At 44.9% G+C, this 13,486-nt stretch overlaps 1 non-coding gene across 1 annotated transcript; it reads left to right on the forward strand.

The window, feature by feature from the left end:
• Window positions 1-3,647: 3,647 nt before the first annotated feature.
• Window positions 3,648-3,719, forward strand: trnam-cau (transfer RNA methionine (anticodon CAU)). Its single transcript has one exon. It is a non-coding gene; the product is annotated as a tRNA-Met (tRNA).
• Window positions 3,720-13,486: the final 9,767 nt, after the last annotated feature.

Here is a 13,486-nt window from a genome sequence, read left to right on the forward strand (position 1 = left end):
CATGGGTAAGATGGGTATAGCGGGAGATGGGCCAAATGCGGGCAATTGGGAGTAGCTTTGGCGTTTTGATAAAAAGGCGGCATTGACAAGTTGTCCGAGGGCCTGTTTTCATGCTGTAAACCGCTATGACTATATGACAAGCCGCTGAAGCACAGCACAGTTGCACAATTTAAAGTTTCCTTTCATCCAAAATAGATATTCCATTCTAGTATTTTGAACAATTCAAATTGAAAATGTGCATTGTTATTCTCGTCGCCACAGCCTGAAAACAACTCCAGGCATTGATCTCTCCCTTGGATTTTAAATTTGTAAATCCATTCTCTATCTTTTAAAGCTACTATTGAAACTGTATCCATCACCCGCTCATTTCCTTGTGAATGAGCAGGAGAATTGAAGATATATTTGGATAATTTTCCTTTGACTACATTTGTACAGAAGCATCAAGGTCAAGGAGGGAACCACACACAGGACTTCATGAAATTCACCCACTAAAAGGTGACAGTGTTTAATCAAGGGATGGTTCTATTTGTTCATTTATTATTAATGGAGAATATAAAAGTTGGAACGTTGTGCAATCTGGGCATTGTAACTGAGCAAAATAAAACACAATGCGGACTGGGCAGGATAAGCCTAGCATGGGCAATGGACAGAGTGGAGGTGCGACGTTGGCTGGCTTGTGAGACGGCGCAGGGAGATGTTGCAAGGTGAAGGTACATCGGAAAATGGGAGTGTAAAATGTTGAATGATGAATGTGCAAGTAGATTGTGCAATGTAGACTGCAGGCTGGATATTCAATGGGTTCTGTGATGGGTGAATAGACTGTGGAATCTTGGCATGGTGAAGGTGCAATGGGGATTAGGACGGGTAAAGGTGTATCCTTTATTTTATATCACCTCTCCTCGATCTTCGGACCAAAATGCATCACTTCACACTTCCTTACATTAATTAACTTGTATCTGTCACGTGTCTGCCCATTCCACCAGACTGTCTATATCTTCTTGCAGATTATCAATATCCTCCTCACTAAAAATCATAATATTTTCAAATTTTGCACCACTGACAAATTTTGAGATCGAAACCTAAGCACCCAGATATAGGTCAGTAATATATATTATGAAAAGCAAATTTCTCTCTATATAATATCCCCAATCAGAAACAGGTAAAACTTTCTGAAAAATATGCTTTAATAGGTTTGTACTAATAATTAAACTGTTGCTGAATGAAATTCTAACTAAGCTAATGATTCAAATGCCATTTGGTTCCAAATAAAATGCGAACCGACACTAATACATTCAATTATAAGCATAGCCTTGCTCGTTTATCAGGATTTAAATGACGAATACAGAGGGAAGCAGCGTACTGGTAGATTTCAAAATGAAATGGCCAAAAGATTTAGTATTTCTAAATTGCGCAGTCCTAGGTTCAATATGATGTGAACAATTCTTGTCTGTTGTGTCCCTCTCTGATGTCTGAACTTCAGCCTACCAGAGTGTGCTGACATCCATTGGCCGCAATACAGAACTGCAGTAGAGCGGAAAAATGCATCTTAACTGTCGTTGTTGCAGAGACAGATCAAACAGGAGTTAATGATTGGATATCGGCATTACATTCCATAGAGAAATCAATATTAATGTACTTTTAAATGCAGTCAGTATGACTTCGAATTTGCTATTACCTGGAGCAGTTGAGTCGACTAGCACAGATGTACGAAAGGAAAATCTCGGTAATGAGACGATGGAGAATGAATTTCAGAGATAAGCAGATGATGTTACGTTGAAGAGTTTTAGTAGAGGATAGTGTGGAATCATGTACTAATTAGAACAAAGGCCCTGTTTCAATTATGTACCTTCCAGATAGAATGTGTACAGATTTGCTAAGTCTCTCAGAGAGATTCATAATGAACATCACACACATATGTCGCACCAGAGACAGAGCGATACAGAATGAGTCCAACACTCATACACCTCGAATCTTAGAATGGATACAGCAAAGAGAGGGAGATCATTCGGCCCTTTGTCTCTATGCTGGTCTGTACAAGAACAACTCAGCTCATCCCTTTCCCGTCCTTGTCTCATAACCATGGAAATCCTTTCACTTCAGGTGCTGATTCCATTCCTCCTTGACAGCCCTGATTTGATGCTGCCTCTGCCACCCTCTCAGGCAGTGCATCCCAGGTCCTAAATACTCTGCACATTAAAAGTGATCCTTCTCTCCTCAGGCAATGGGAGCAATATTTCTTCATCTACTCTTCTTAGACTGCACCCACAAGCCCACCACCTCTACCAGGGTAGAGACAGAGAGATTCTTTCCACTTAGAAAGGAAACAAGAACTTGAGGACACAGCCTCAAAATAAGGGGGAGTCAGTTTAGGACAGAGTTGAGGAGGAACTTCTCCTCTCGGAGGGTAGTGAATCTCTGGAATTCTCTGCCCATTGAAGCAGTGGAGGCTACCTCGTTAAATATGTTTAAGTCACAGGTGGATAGATTTCTGATCAATAAGGGAATTCACGGTTTTGGGGAGCGAGCGGGTAAGTGGAACTAAACCACTATCAGATCAGCCATGATCTTATTGAATGGCGGGGCAGGCTCGAGGGGCTAGATGGCCTACTCCTGCGCCAATTTCTTATGTTCTTACCATCTCGAAGGACAGCGGCAATAGATACATGGCAACACCAGCACTGCAAGCTCCCCCTCAAGCCACTCACCATCCTGACTTGGAAATACATCGCGGCTCTTTCGCTGTCAGAGTGGCAAAATTCTGAAAGACTGTATGGCGAACAGCACTGTGGCTGTACCGACACCTCATGGACTGCAGCCGTTCAAGAAAGCAGCAAACCATCACCTTTCGAATGTCAGTTGGGGATTGGCAATGAATGCTGGCCTCTTCAGTGATGCCCACCTCTCGAAATGAATAAAACAAATAAACTCTCGCAACTACAACCGGAGACAGATAGATACAGAACAAATCTCACTCACGTGCATGTTTGGATACAATCTGAATCCCCCAATCACATTCACTAACAGAGGGTAAAATGCAGTCGAAATTGGGCGATCGTTATCCAGTTGCAGTTTAACCAGAGTTTTATACAAGAATAGAGAACATCTTAACACAACGTGCAACATTTTAACCCAATATGGAACATTATGAGACCAGTTAATCATCTTTCTGCCGAACAGAAAACATCTTCACGGAGAATATTTTCACACAACACGGAACACGTTTACAGAGCAGGGCATATATTAACAGAACATTTTAAAAAAGTGCACAACATGGATCATATTTATACAACCGGAAAGATATTGACAGCATCAGGGAAACATTTTACACAACAGCAGAAAGCACCTCTCAACAACAGAGAGCAGAGTTACACAGCAGGAAATATATTTACAAATATGTACTTGCAACAGAAAATTCCTTTAAAAATAGAGATCGATTTTCCAAGTCCGTGCTTTGCCGGTTTCCCATCACCTTTGCCTGTCGTTACGTGTCCAGACAATCTCTCTTACTACTGTTGTGTGTTTTTCTCTGTTTTATTCTCGCTTTGATGCAGTGGCTGAGCGTCCTGACACTGGAACGTGTATTAAATGATACAGGAGCGAAAATCTGCCTGACTATATTGATAGGCAGCAGAAAGGGCACTTGCCGGAGCAGAGTGGCGCAGCGGAAGCGTGCTGGGCCCATAACCCAGAGGTCGATGGATCGAAACCATCCTCTGCTATTCCTATTATCACTGACAATTAAACGACTTGTGGCTTTTCCGTGGAGTCTGCAGACAGGTATTTACATCGGCTTCTCTTTTCTCCAAAAAACCTCAATCTGCAGTGAATCAATTTTATATGCAAGAAAGCATACGAACGGGGAACATCTTAACACAACATGCAACAATTTACTGACAGAAACATCTTCACGGAGAATCTTCTCAAACAACATGGAACACATTTGCAGAGCAGGGGCCATATTAACAGAATAGAAAAAAAAACATTTACACAGCCGGAAACACAACAGCGGAGCATCTTACACAACAGCAGAAACCATCTCTCAACAACAATTGAGACAGTTACATGGGTAAGATGGGTCTGGAGGGGCAAACACGGGCGATTGGGAATCGCTCGGTGGTAAAAAACTGGGCGGCATGGACAGGTTGGGCCGATGGGGCTGTTTCCATGTTGTAAAACTCTATATCATAGAGCACAGCAGGAAAAACAGTGAAACACTTTGCACAACAACAGTGAACATCTTTGAACAGCAGAGAGCACAGTTACACAGCGGGAAATATATTTATAAACATATTTACAAGAGAAAACTCCTTTCAAACATCAGTGATCAATTCCGTGACTGTCGTTACACGTGAACAAACAACCTCTTTGGCTGCTTTTGTGTGTGTCTTTCTCTGACCCTTTATTCTTGGTGTAATGCAGTGGAATTGTGTAGCCAGACTGAGCCTCCTGAAACTGGTGATGGTGTTAAACAAAAGTGTGGAATTGAATATCTGACTGATTCCACTGATAGGCAGCGGGGGTGGGGGGTAGGGTGAGGGGGAGGAGGAGAGGGGGGAGGGAGGAGTGGGAAGGAGGGAGGGGGGACGGGGAGAAAGAGAGGGGAGAGGAGAATGGAAGGGGGAGGGGGAGAGGGAGGGGGAGGGGGAGATGGGAGGGGGAGCGGGAGGGGAAAGGGGGGAGGGAGCAGGGGAGAGGAGGGGGCGGGGGAGGGGGGAGGGCGAGGGGTGAGGAGGGGAAGGCATGTGGAGGGGAAGGGGAAGGAGGGGGAACGGGGGAGGAAGGGGAGGGGGAGGGGAGGAGGGAGAAGGGGACAGGGGTCGTGGGGGAGGAGTGAGGGGGCTGAGACTGGGGAGCGGAGGCGGGGGGGGCGGAGGTGGGGCGGGTGGAAGCGAAGATGGACTTTCTGTAGCAGAGTGGCGCAGCTGAAGAGTGCTTGGCCCATTGCTCAGAGTCCGATGGATCGAAACCACCCTCTGTTACTTCCTCTGAACAATAATAACAAAACCACTTGACTACAATTCTGCAGCATTTACGTGGAATATGCAGGCAGGTATCTGCATTGGCTCCTCTTTTCTGTTTTAAGCCTCAACCCAGTTTGATATGCACACAAGGTGTAGATACTGTGAACATGCACCAGGGTATATTAGACAGAGGTAATGGTGCACAGGGCACAATTTCAGAATTTGTGGACAATGTGAAACTTGGAAGCATCGTGACGTGTGAGGAGCCTGGTGTAAAACTTCAAAAAGGACATCGGCAAGTTGACGGAATGCGTGGACAAGTTACAGATGAAATTCAAAGCTGAGAATTGTGAAGTGATTCATTCTGGTAGGAAGATTATAGAGAGACAATGAAAAGTAAAAGGGAAACAGTTCTAAAGTATCTAATCCATTTCATTAGTAACGTTTCTCAGACCTACAACTCTAAATGAGGTGCAATAGTACAACTCTAAGATAACACCAAATTACTGCGGATGCTGTCATCTGAAACCAAAAGAGAAAATGTTGGAAAATCTCTGCCGGTCTGGCAGCATCTGTAAGGAGTGAAATGAGCTCGTGTATCGAGTCCAGATGACCCTTTGACAAAGGGTGATCTGGATTGGTTTACTGCCAATTGGTAACTTCCTTGAAGTCAATAATAATCCATTCAAAATATCCGCATATGTATTTTACAATCATAATTACTCATTTGAATTAAATTACTGCATCTCACATTACTTCGTATTAGCTCATAAACGTATTTAAAAGTCATTTAACTGAATGCTGCGAGTTGTATCCATGCCTTAATGTCTACTGGTTTAAATATCTTACCACTCCATCAGGGGTTCCACTTACAGGTATTAAAAGTCATGAGAAGTCTGGACAGAATGGATAGGGACAAACTGTTCCCACTTGTGGAATGATGAAGAATGAGAGAGAACAGATTGAACATCATGAGCAAAGGAAGGAACAGGAAGACGAGGAAAACATTTTTCACACAGTGAGAGTTTAAAGTTTGGAATACACTGCTGGAAAGTGCGGTGGATACAGATTCAATTGAAACGTTCCAAAGGAATTAGATTGTTATCTGCCGCGTTACAGGGAGAAGGCGGAGATGTTCATTTTCTGTCACAACTCCTCACATAATTTCTCATTCATCATTCATCACTGAATCGAGTGTGAACTGTTCTCTTGTCGTTTCTAAACAAGTAGAAGTGCAACACTGATTAAATGACAAGACAGTTGGTGGCCTAAGTCACTGGAGAGTTAAAAAATTACAAATATGTGTCTGAAAGGAGATGAGGATGGCACAGTGACGGAATTTGAAATAAAAACAGAAAATGCAAGAAACCTCATGCAGGTCTCACAGCATCTATCGGGGAGAAACAGAGTTAATGCTTTCGGTGTCCGTGACTCTTCTTCAGAGTTGAGGAGAGTTTGAAATGTGACGGATTTAAAATGTTCTCGAGAATTCGGAGCACAATCTGGATTATTCATTCAAGCAATTACAAAGGCAAATCGCATGTTTGGTTTTATTGCACGTGAATTGGAGGAGATGAAGAAAAGTGTCTTGCTACAATTGTACAGGAGTTTATGGAGACCACACCTGCAATGCTGTGTGCAGCTGTGGTATCCACATTTGAGAAAAGATAAGCTTGCATTAGAGGCGGTACAGAGAAGGTTCACTAGATTACCCCCCGGAATGAGGTGGTTGTTCCATGTTGAGAGGCCGAGTGAATTATTCTGAGAGACCCTAGAGCTCAGAACAATGTGTAGATGCTGAGTGAATGATTCCATTGCTGTCCTCTGGGCAGACGAGTGGCACATGAAGTAAAAGTAAAGAAAAGTAAAGTTAAAGTAAAGTTTATTAGTCACATGTAAGGCTCACATTAACACTGCAATGAAGTTATTGTGAAATTCCCCAATTTGCCACAGTCGGGCACCTGGGTGAGTCAATCACCTAACTAGATGATGTTCAATGCACAGAAGTGTGAGTTGATTCATTTTGAGAGTGTGGAGAAATAAATGGAGAAACACTTAAGGAAATACAGGAAAAAAGGGATCTCGGTTCCTCAGTAGAAAAGTCATTAAAGGTGGTTGGGCATGTTGAGAGAGCAGGTAATAAAGCAAATGACACCCTATGTTTTATTGGAAGATTGAATACATGAATAAGAAGATCATGTTGAGATTTTAAATACACTAGATAGGCCTCACCTGGAGCACTGAGTCCAGTGCTGGGCACCACTCTTGAAGAAGTTTGGAGGGAGTGCAAACGATATTCACATGAATGATTCTGTTGACAAAGATTTGTAGCAATGAAGATCGATTGAGAAGTTGGGTATTTTTCCTCACGGGAAGAAGTCTGTGAGGACCTGTAGAGGGAAACGTAACATTGAGGAAGCAGGTGTGCTGCAGAAGGATTTGGATAGGCTGGGAGAGTGGGCTCAGAAATGGCAGAAGGAAAACAATGTGGGAAAGTGTGAGGTTACGCACTTTGGAAGGAGGAATGGAGGCACAGATTACTTTTTAAATTGTGAAATGCTTAGGAACTCAGAAGCACAAAGGGACTTGGGAGTCCTTGTTCAGGATTCTCTTAAGGTGAACGTGCAGGTTCAGTCGGCAGTTAGGAAGGGAAATGCAATGTCGAGAGGGGTGGAATACAAGAGCACGGATGTACTTCTGAGGCTGGCAAAGGCTCTGGTCAGACTCCGTGTGGAGTATTGTGAACAGTTTGGGCACCGTATCTAAGGAAGGATGTGCTGGCCTTGGAAAAGATCCAGAGGAGGTTCACAAGAATGATCCATGGAACGAAGAGCTTGTTGTATGAAGAACGGTTGAGGACTCTGGGTCTGTATTCGTTGGAGTTTACAAGGATGAGGGGAGATCTTATTGAAACATAAAAGATACTGGGGGGCCTGGAGAGAGTGGACACAGAGAGGATGTTTCCACTTGTAGGAAAAACTACAACCAGAGCACAACCTCAGACGAAAGGAACGTTCCTTTAAAACAGAGATGAGGAGGAATTTCTTCAGCCAGAGTGTGGCGAATCTATGGAAATCTTTGCTGCAAAAGGCTGAGGAAGTTAGGTCGTTGAGTGTATCTAAGGGAGAGATAGATAGATTCTTGAGTAATAAGAGGATCAGGGGTTATGGGGAAAAGACAGGAGAATGGGAATGAGAAAAATGGCGGAGCAGATTCGAAGGGATGAGTGGCCTAATTCTGCTCCTATGTCTTATGGTCTTATGGAAGAGAAATAAGAGTGGCTTTCGCACTGCTGCTGCAGAATGACAGGGACCTGGACTCAATTCAGGCCTTGGGTGACTGTACGCATTTTTCACATTTTCTCTATGTCCACGTAGCTTTCCTCTGTGTGCTCTGGTTTCCCCCCACACTCCATTGATAGGGTAAGTGGATTTACCATGCTAAATTTACCCTTATGTCTCCCAGTATGTTTAGATTAGGAGGATTAACAGGATAAATATGTGAGGTTGCGTGGATAGATCAGAGAATCAGTGCAGACTCAATAGGCCGAATGGCCACCTTTTGCAATGTAGGGATTCAATGATAGAGTTTTTTATGTTCCAGTCAAGCGTTCATCAAGAACCAGGGGGAAAATTTCAAAAAATGTGTCAAAATTGCACAGATTCAGTTCCTAATGTATACATCTTTGGAAACTCAAAGGAACATTTAACATGGCCAATCCACCTAAGCTGCACATCTTTGAATCGTGGGAGTCAACCAGAGCACCCAGAGGAAACCCACGGGGGAGAATGTGCAAAATTTGCACAGTCGCAAAGGCCAGGAGCAAACCCGGGTCTCTGGGGCTGTGAGGCGGGAGAGTGGGATTAGGTAGCCTGCAATTTCAATAAGGCAGTGCAGACTTGATGGACCAAATGGGCTGTTACGGCATTGTAAAGATTCTGTGGTTTGGAATCTAAAACATGATCCTATTGAATGGAGCAGCAGGCTTGAGGGGCCAAGTGGTCCACTTCTGATCCGATTTATTGTGCTGCTGTGTCCAGAAAGCTGCTAATTGATTTCTCATCATTAAATCAGAATTTACTCCAGATACCGTTAATGCATCAACCCTGTGCTCAGTGACAAACACTGACTCGTGGTTAAGCAATGTCTCAATTTTAATATTCTTATCCGTGTTTCCAAAACCCTCCATGTCCTCAGCTCTTCCTCCCTTTCATCACCTCCAGCATAACAATCCTCTGAGATATCTGAGCTCCACTGATTCTGCCCTCATGGTACGAAGTCTCACAACATCAGGTTAAAGTCCAACATGTTTATTTGGTCGCCAAAGCCACGAGCTTTCGGAGCGCTGCTCCTTCATCACGTTACCTGACTTACCTGATGAGGGAACAGCGCTCTGAAAGCTAGTGGCTTTTGCGACCAAATAAAACTGTTGGACTTTAACCTGGTGTTGTTAGACTTCTTACTTGGTTCACTCCACCAGTGATATTCGTACTTTCAGCTCTCTGGGTTTCAGCTCTGGAATACCCTCTCTAAAAGCCCCTGGCTTCCAGCTTGCTTTCCTCTCGTTCATTTCTGTCGCCTGTTCCCTTCATTTCTTTCCTCCTTTCTTTCCCGCGGGTTTCAGCTCTTGCATCCTCTGACTTTCCGCAGTCCTTTTGCCGCTTAAACTGCCATCAACGAATTATAATTGTACAACTATAATTGTGTGAGCGGTTCCACTTTAAGGATTCTTTCCGCCTCCAGCTCTTTGATTTCTCATTGGTTTCAGCTCCGGATCGAATTGAATGACGCAATGACGCTGGGCTGGGAGTGAAGCTCACGAGTTTGTTTATTTGGTTTGACCTAAAAAGAGGGCAAATATCAACGATAACCCACGACCATCGGACCGGCAGTCGCGCACGAGCGGCACAGTCCGATTGGACACTGCGTTACGATTGGCTTGACAAGATGTCAATCACATTTTGGGGCTGTTGGTGTTAGCAACGCGGTCTGCGATTGGTTACAATTGGGAGCATCATTTTCAATGGTCTCGCACTTCTGACTATGGAACCCATTGATTGGGAATCAAGTAGATAAGGTTGTTAAGAAGGCATATGGTGTCTTGGCGTTTATTGGTAGGGGGATTGAATTTAGGAGTCGTAGCGTTATGTTGCAACTGTACACAACTCTGGTGCGGCCGCACTTGGAGTACTGTGTGCAGTTCTGGTCCCCACATTACAGGAAGGATGTGGAGGCTTTGGAGAGGGTGCAGAGGAGGTTTACCAGGATGTTGCCTGGTATGGAGGGGAGATCCTATGAGGAGAGGCTGAGGGATTTGGGATTGTTTTCGCTGGAAAGGCGGCGGCTAAGAGGGGATCTTATTGAAACATATAAGATGATTAGAGGTTTAGATAGGGTGGATAGTGATAGCCTTTTTCCTCTGATGGAGAAATCCAGCACGAGGGGGCATGGCTTTAAATTGAGGGGGGGTAGTTATAGAACCGATGTCAGGGGTAGGTTCTTTACCCAGAGGGTGGTGAGGGATTGGAATGCCCTGCCAGCATCAGTAGTAAATGCGCCTAGTTTGGGGGCGTTTAAGAGATCCGTAGATAGGTTCATGGACGAAAAGAAATTGGTTTAGGTTGGAGGGTCACAGTTTTTTTTTAACTGGTCGGTGCAACATCGTGGGCCGAAGGGCCTGTTCTGCGCTGTAATGTTCTATGTTCTATGTTCTATGTTCTAGCTGTCACTCAGTGGGCGCAGAGCGGCCATTGGATAATCGCGATGCGCCAATTTCCGATTGGTTTTCCCAGCTGTCGGTCGCAGGCCGTTGGCGGGGATTTACCCTGGACCCATCAGACACCGCGCGGAGCGGCAGCAAATGTACCGCCAGTGGCTTCAGTCCCCGGGTCCGGATCCATCCACAGCGGGGCACCGGATGGGTGAAGGGTTTTGGTAGCGGGAATCTCATCCTGCCCGGCTGTAAATGGGGTGGCACAGTGGTTAGCACTGCTGCCTCACAGCGTGGGGAGTGTGGGATTCCTCCGGGGGCTCCGGTTTCCTCCCACAGTTCAGAGATGTGCGGGTTAGGTGGATTGGCCATGCTAAACTGCTCCTTCGTTTCATGGGGACCAGCTCGGGTCAGTGCTGGGGGTAGAACCTGGGTGGGATTGTAGTTGGTGCAGACTCGATGGGCAGAATGGCCTCCTCCTGCACTGTCGGATTCTATAAATCCGCAGCTTAGTGTTTCCAATGGCAGCTTCCTGTGTAAACATGTCACGCTGCAGTTCCCCCGTCTCAGAAATAGCGGCACTGCCCTAAAAAGAGGGCAATAGCGGCACTGCAAACTCCCTGGAGTCAGACCAATCAGCACAGAAATTGGGATCTTCCCGTGCTTTGTGTGTTGGGCTCAGTGTCACAGCAGGTTAGAGCAGCTCACTTTGCAGAGGCCGTGGTTAGATACTGGGATCTTCCTGTGCTCTGTTTTGGGATGGGGCTTGGTTACTTTGAGTGAATCTCCCTTATTGTTTGGTTCTAATTACAGCCTCTCTCTCTCTTACAGTCAGCCTGGGTGTTCCTGACTGAGCAGAATGGCCTGATCTCGCCACACATATTGAGAGGGAGGAGCTGCCGCTCGAGATGAAGATGATTGAGAACTCCAGCTTTCTCTCCACTCGTTTACTGAGTGGGCCTTCATCCATCATTAGTTTTCCCAGGATGTCAGGTACATTAACACCTTCACCTGCTGTGCACACTGACCTGACAGTGGGAAGGTATTGGAGCATAATGGGGCAGTCAACCATGTCAAAGGTGTGGGTCGGTTGAGAAGGATGAGGAGATGAGGAGGGATTGTTCAGCTGGATAAGACTGCACTCGGCCGGTTCCATTCTTATCTTTCTGGTCATATGCAGAGTATTACCTGCAATGGTTTCTCTTCCCATCCTGTTCTGTTACCACGGAAATCACCCAAGGATATATCCTTGGCTCCTTCCTATTTTTCATCTACACCTTACCCCTCAGTGATATTATCTGAAAGCACAGTGTTAGTTTTCACATGTCTGCTGATAATACCCAGCTGTACCTCACCATCACCTCTCACAACCAATCCCCTGTTATTAAGTTATTACACTCCTTCTCCGACCTCGAGAACTGGTTAAGCAGAGAATTCCCCCAATTAAATATTTGGAAGACCAATGTTTCCACTACAAATTCTGCTCTCAGTCACTGAGTCCATCTCCCACTGTCAATGTCCGAGTTTGAAACAAACCCTCATAATCTTGGCACCTCATCAGACTCGGAAATAAGATTCCAACCACATATCTGTTCCTTCACCAAGATCACCTATTTCCAGCTGTGTAACATCACACAGTGTTTGTAATACCTCAACTCACCCGTCCCTGAAACCCTCATCCATGCTTTTGTTACCTTTAGACGTGACAATTCAAACACACTCTGGCCCAGCAGAATTCCTTGCTTAGAGGACATTAGTAAACCAGATAGGGTTCAATGACAAGCGACAATTAGATTTTTGATTGCAGATTCATAGTGAATTCAAATTTCATCATCTGCCATAATATCCACATAATACTACATCTGCCATGTAGATGCCCACACACTCAGCCTGTCCAAATCACGCTGGAGGATCTCTGCATGCCCCTCAAAGCTCACCCTCCCACACAATTGTATCATCTACATATTTGGAGATAATACATTTAGCTCCCGTGTCCAAATCATTAATATATAATATGAACAGTTGGGGTCCTCGCGCAGATCCCTGCGGTACCCCACTAATCACTGCCTTCCAATTGGAAAAATACCCATTTATGCCATCTCTTTGCTTCCTGTCTGTTCACCAGCTTTCTATACATCACAAGGCACTACCTGCAATCCCATGTACTTTAATTTTATATAGTAGAGAGGTGGCACAGTGGTGAGCACTGCTGTCTCACAGCGCCAGGGACGCGGCTTCGACTCCTGGCTTGGGTCACTGTCACTGTGAAGTCTGCACGTACATCTATGTACGTCTGCATCTATGTGGGTTTCCTCTGGGTGCTCCAGTTTCCTCCCACAATCTGAAAGATGTGATTGTTAGGTATATTGGTCATGCTAAATTCTCCCTGAACAGGTAGCAGAGTCTGGCGAGTGGGGGATTTTCACAATAACTTCATTGCAGTGTTAATGTAAACCTGCTTCTGACACTAAAAAACAAATTAACCTTTAAAACTTAAAAACGTCATGTGAGACCTTGTCCAAAGCCTTCTGAAAGTCTAAATAAACCGCATCCACAGGTTCTTCCTGGTCTACTCTCCTAGTTACATCCTCAAAGAATTCCAGTAGTATTGTCAAGCATGATTTCCCTCACTTAAATCCATGCTGATTATAACCCTGCTTTCCAAATGCTTGATGATGGACTCCAGCAACTGCCCGCTGACCGGCGTTCAGCTCGCTGTTCATTGGTTCCCTCTTTCTTTTCTGCCTCTGTTCTTGACGTCCAACAGGTTTATTTGGTAGCAAATACCATTTGCTTTCGGAGCGCTGCTCCTTCG

The sequence above is a fragment of the Mustelus asterias genome, unplaced genomic scaffold (assembly GCF_964213995.1).
Source record: "Mustelus asterias unplaced genomic scaffold, sMusAst1.hap1.1 HAP1_SCAFFOLD_1091, whole genome shotgun sequence".
NCBI lineage: Eukaryota > Metazoa > Chordata > Chondrichthyes > Carcharhiniformes > Triakidae > Mustelus > Mustelus asterias.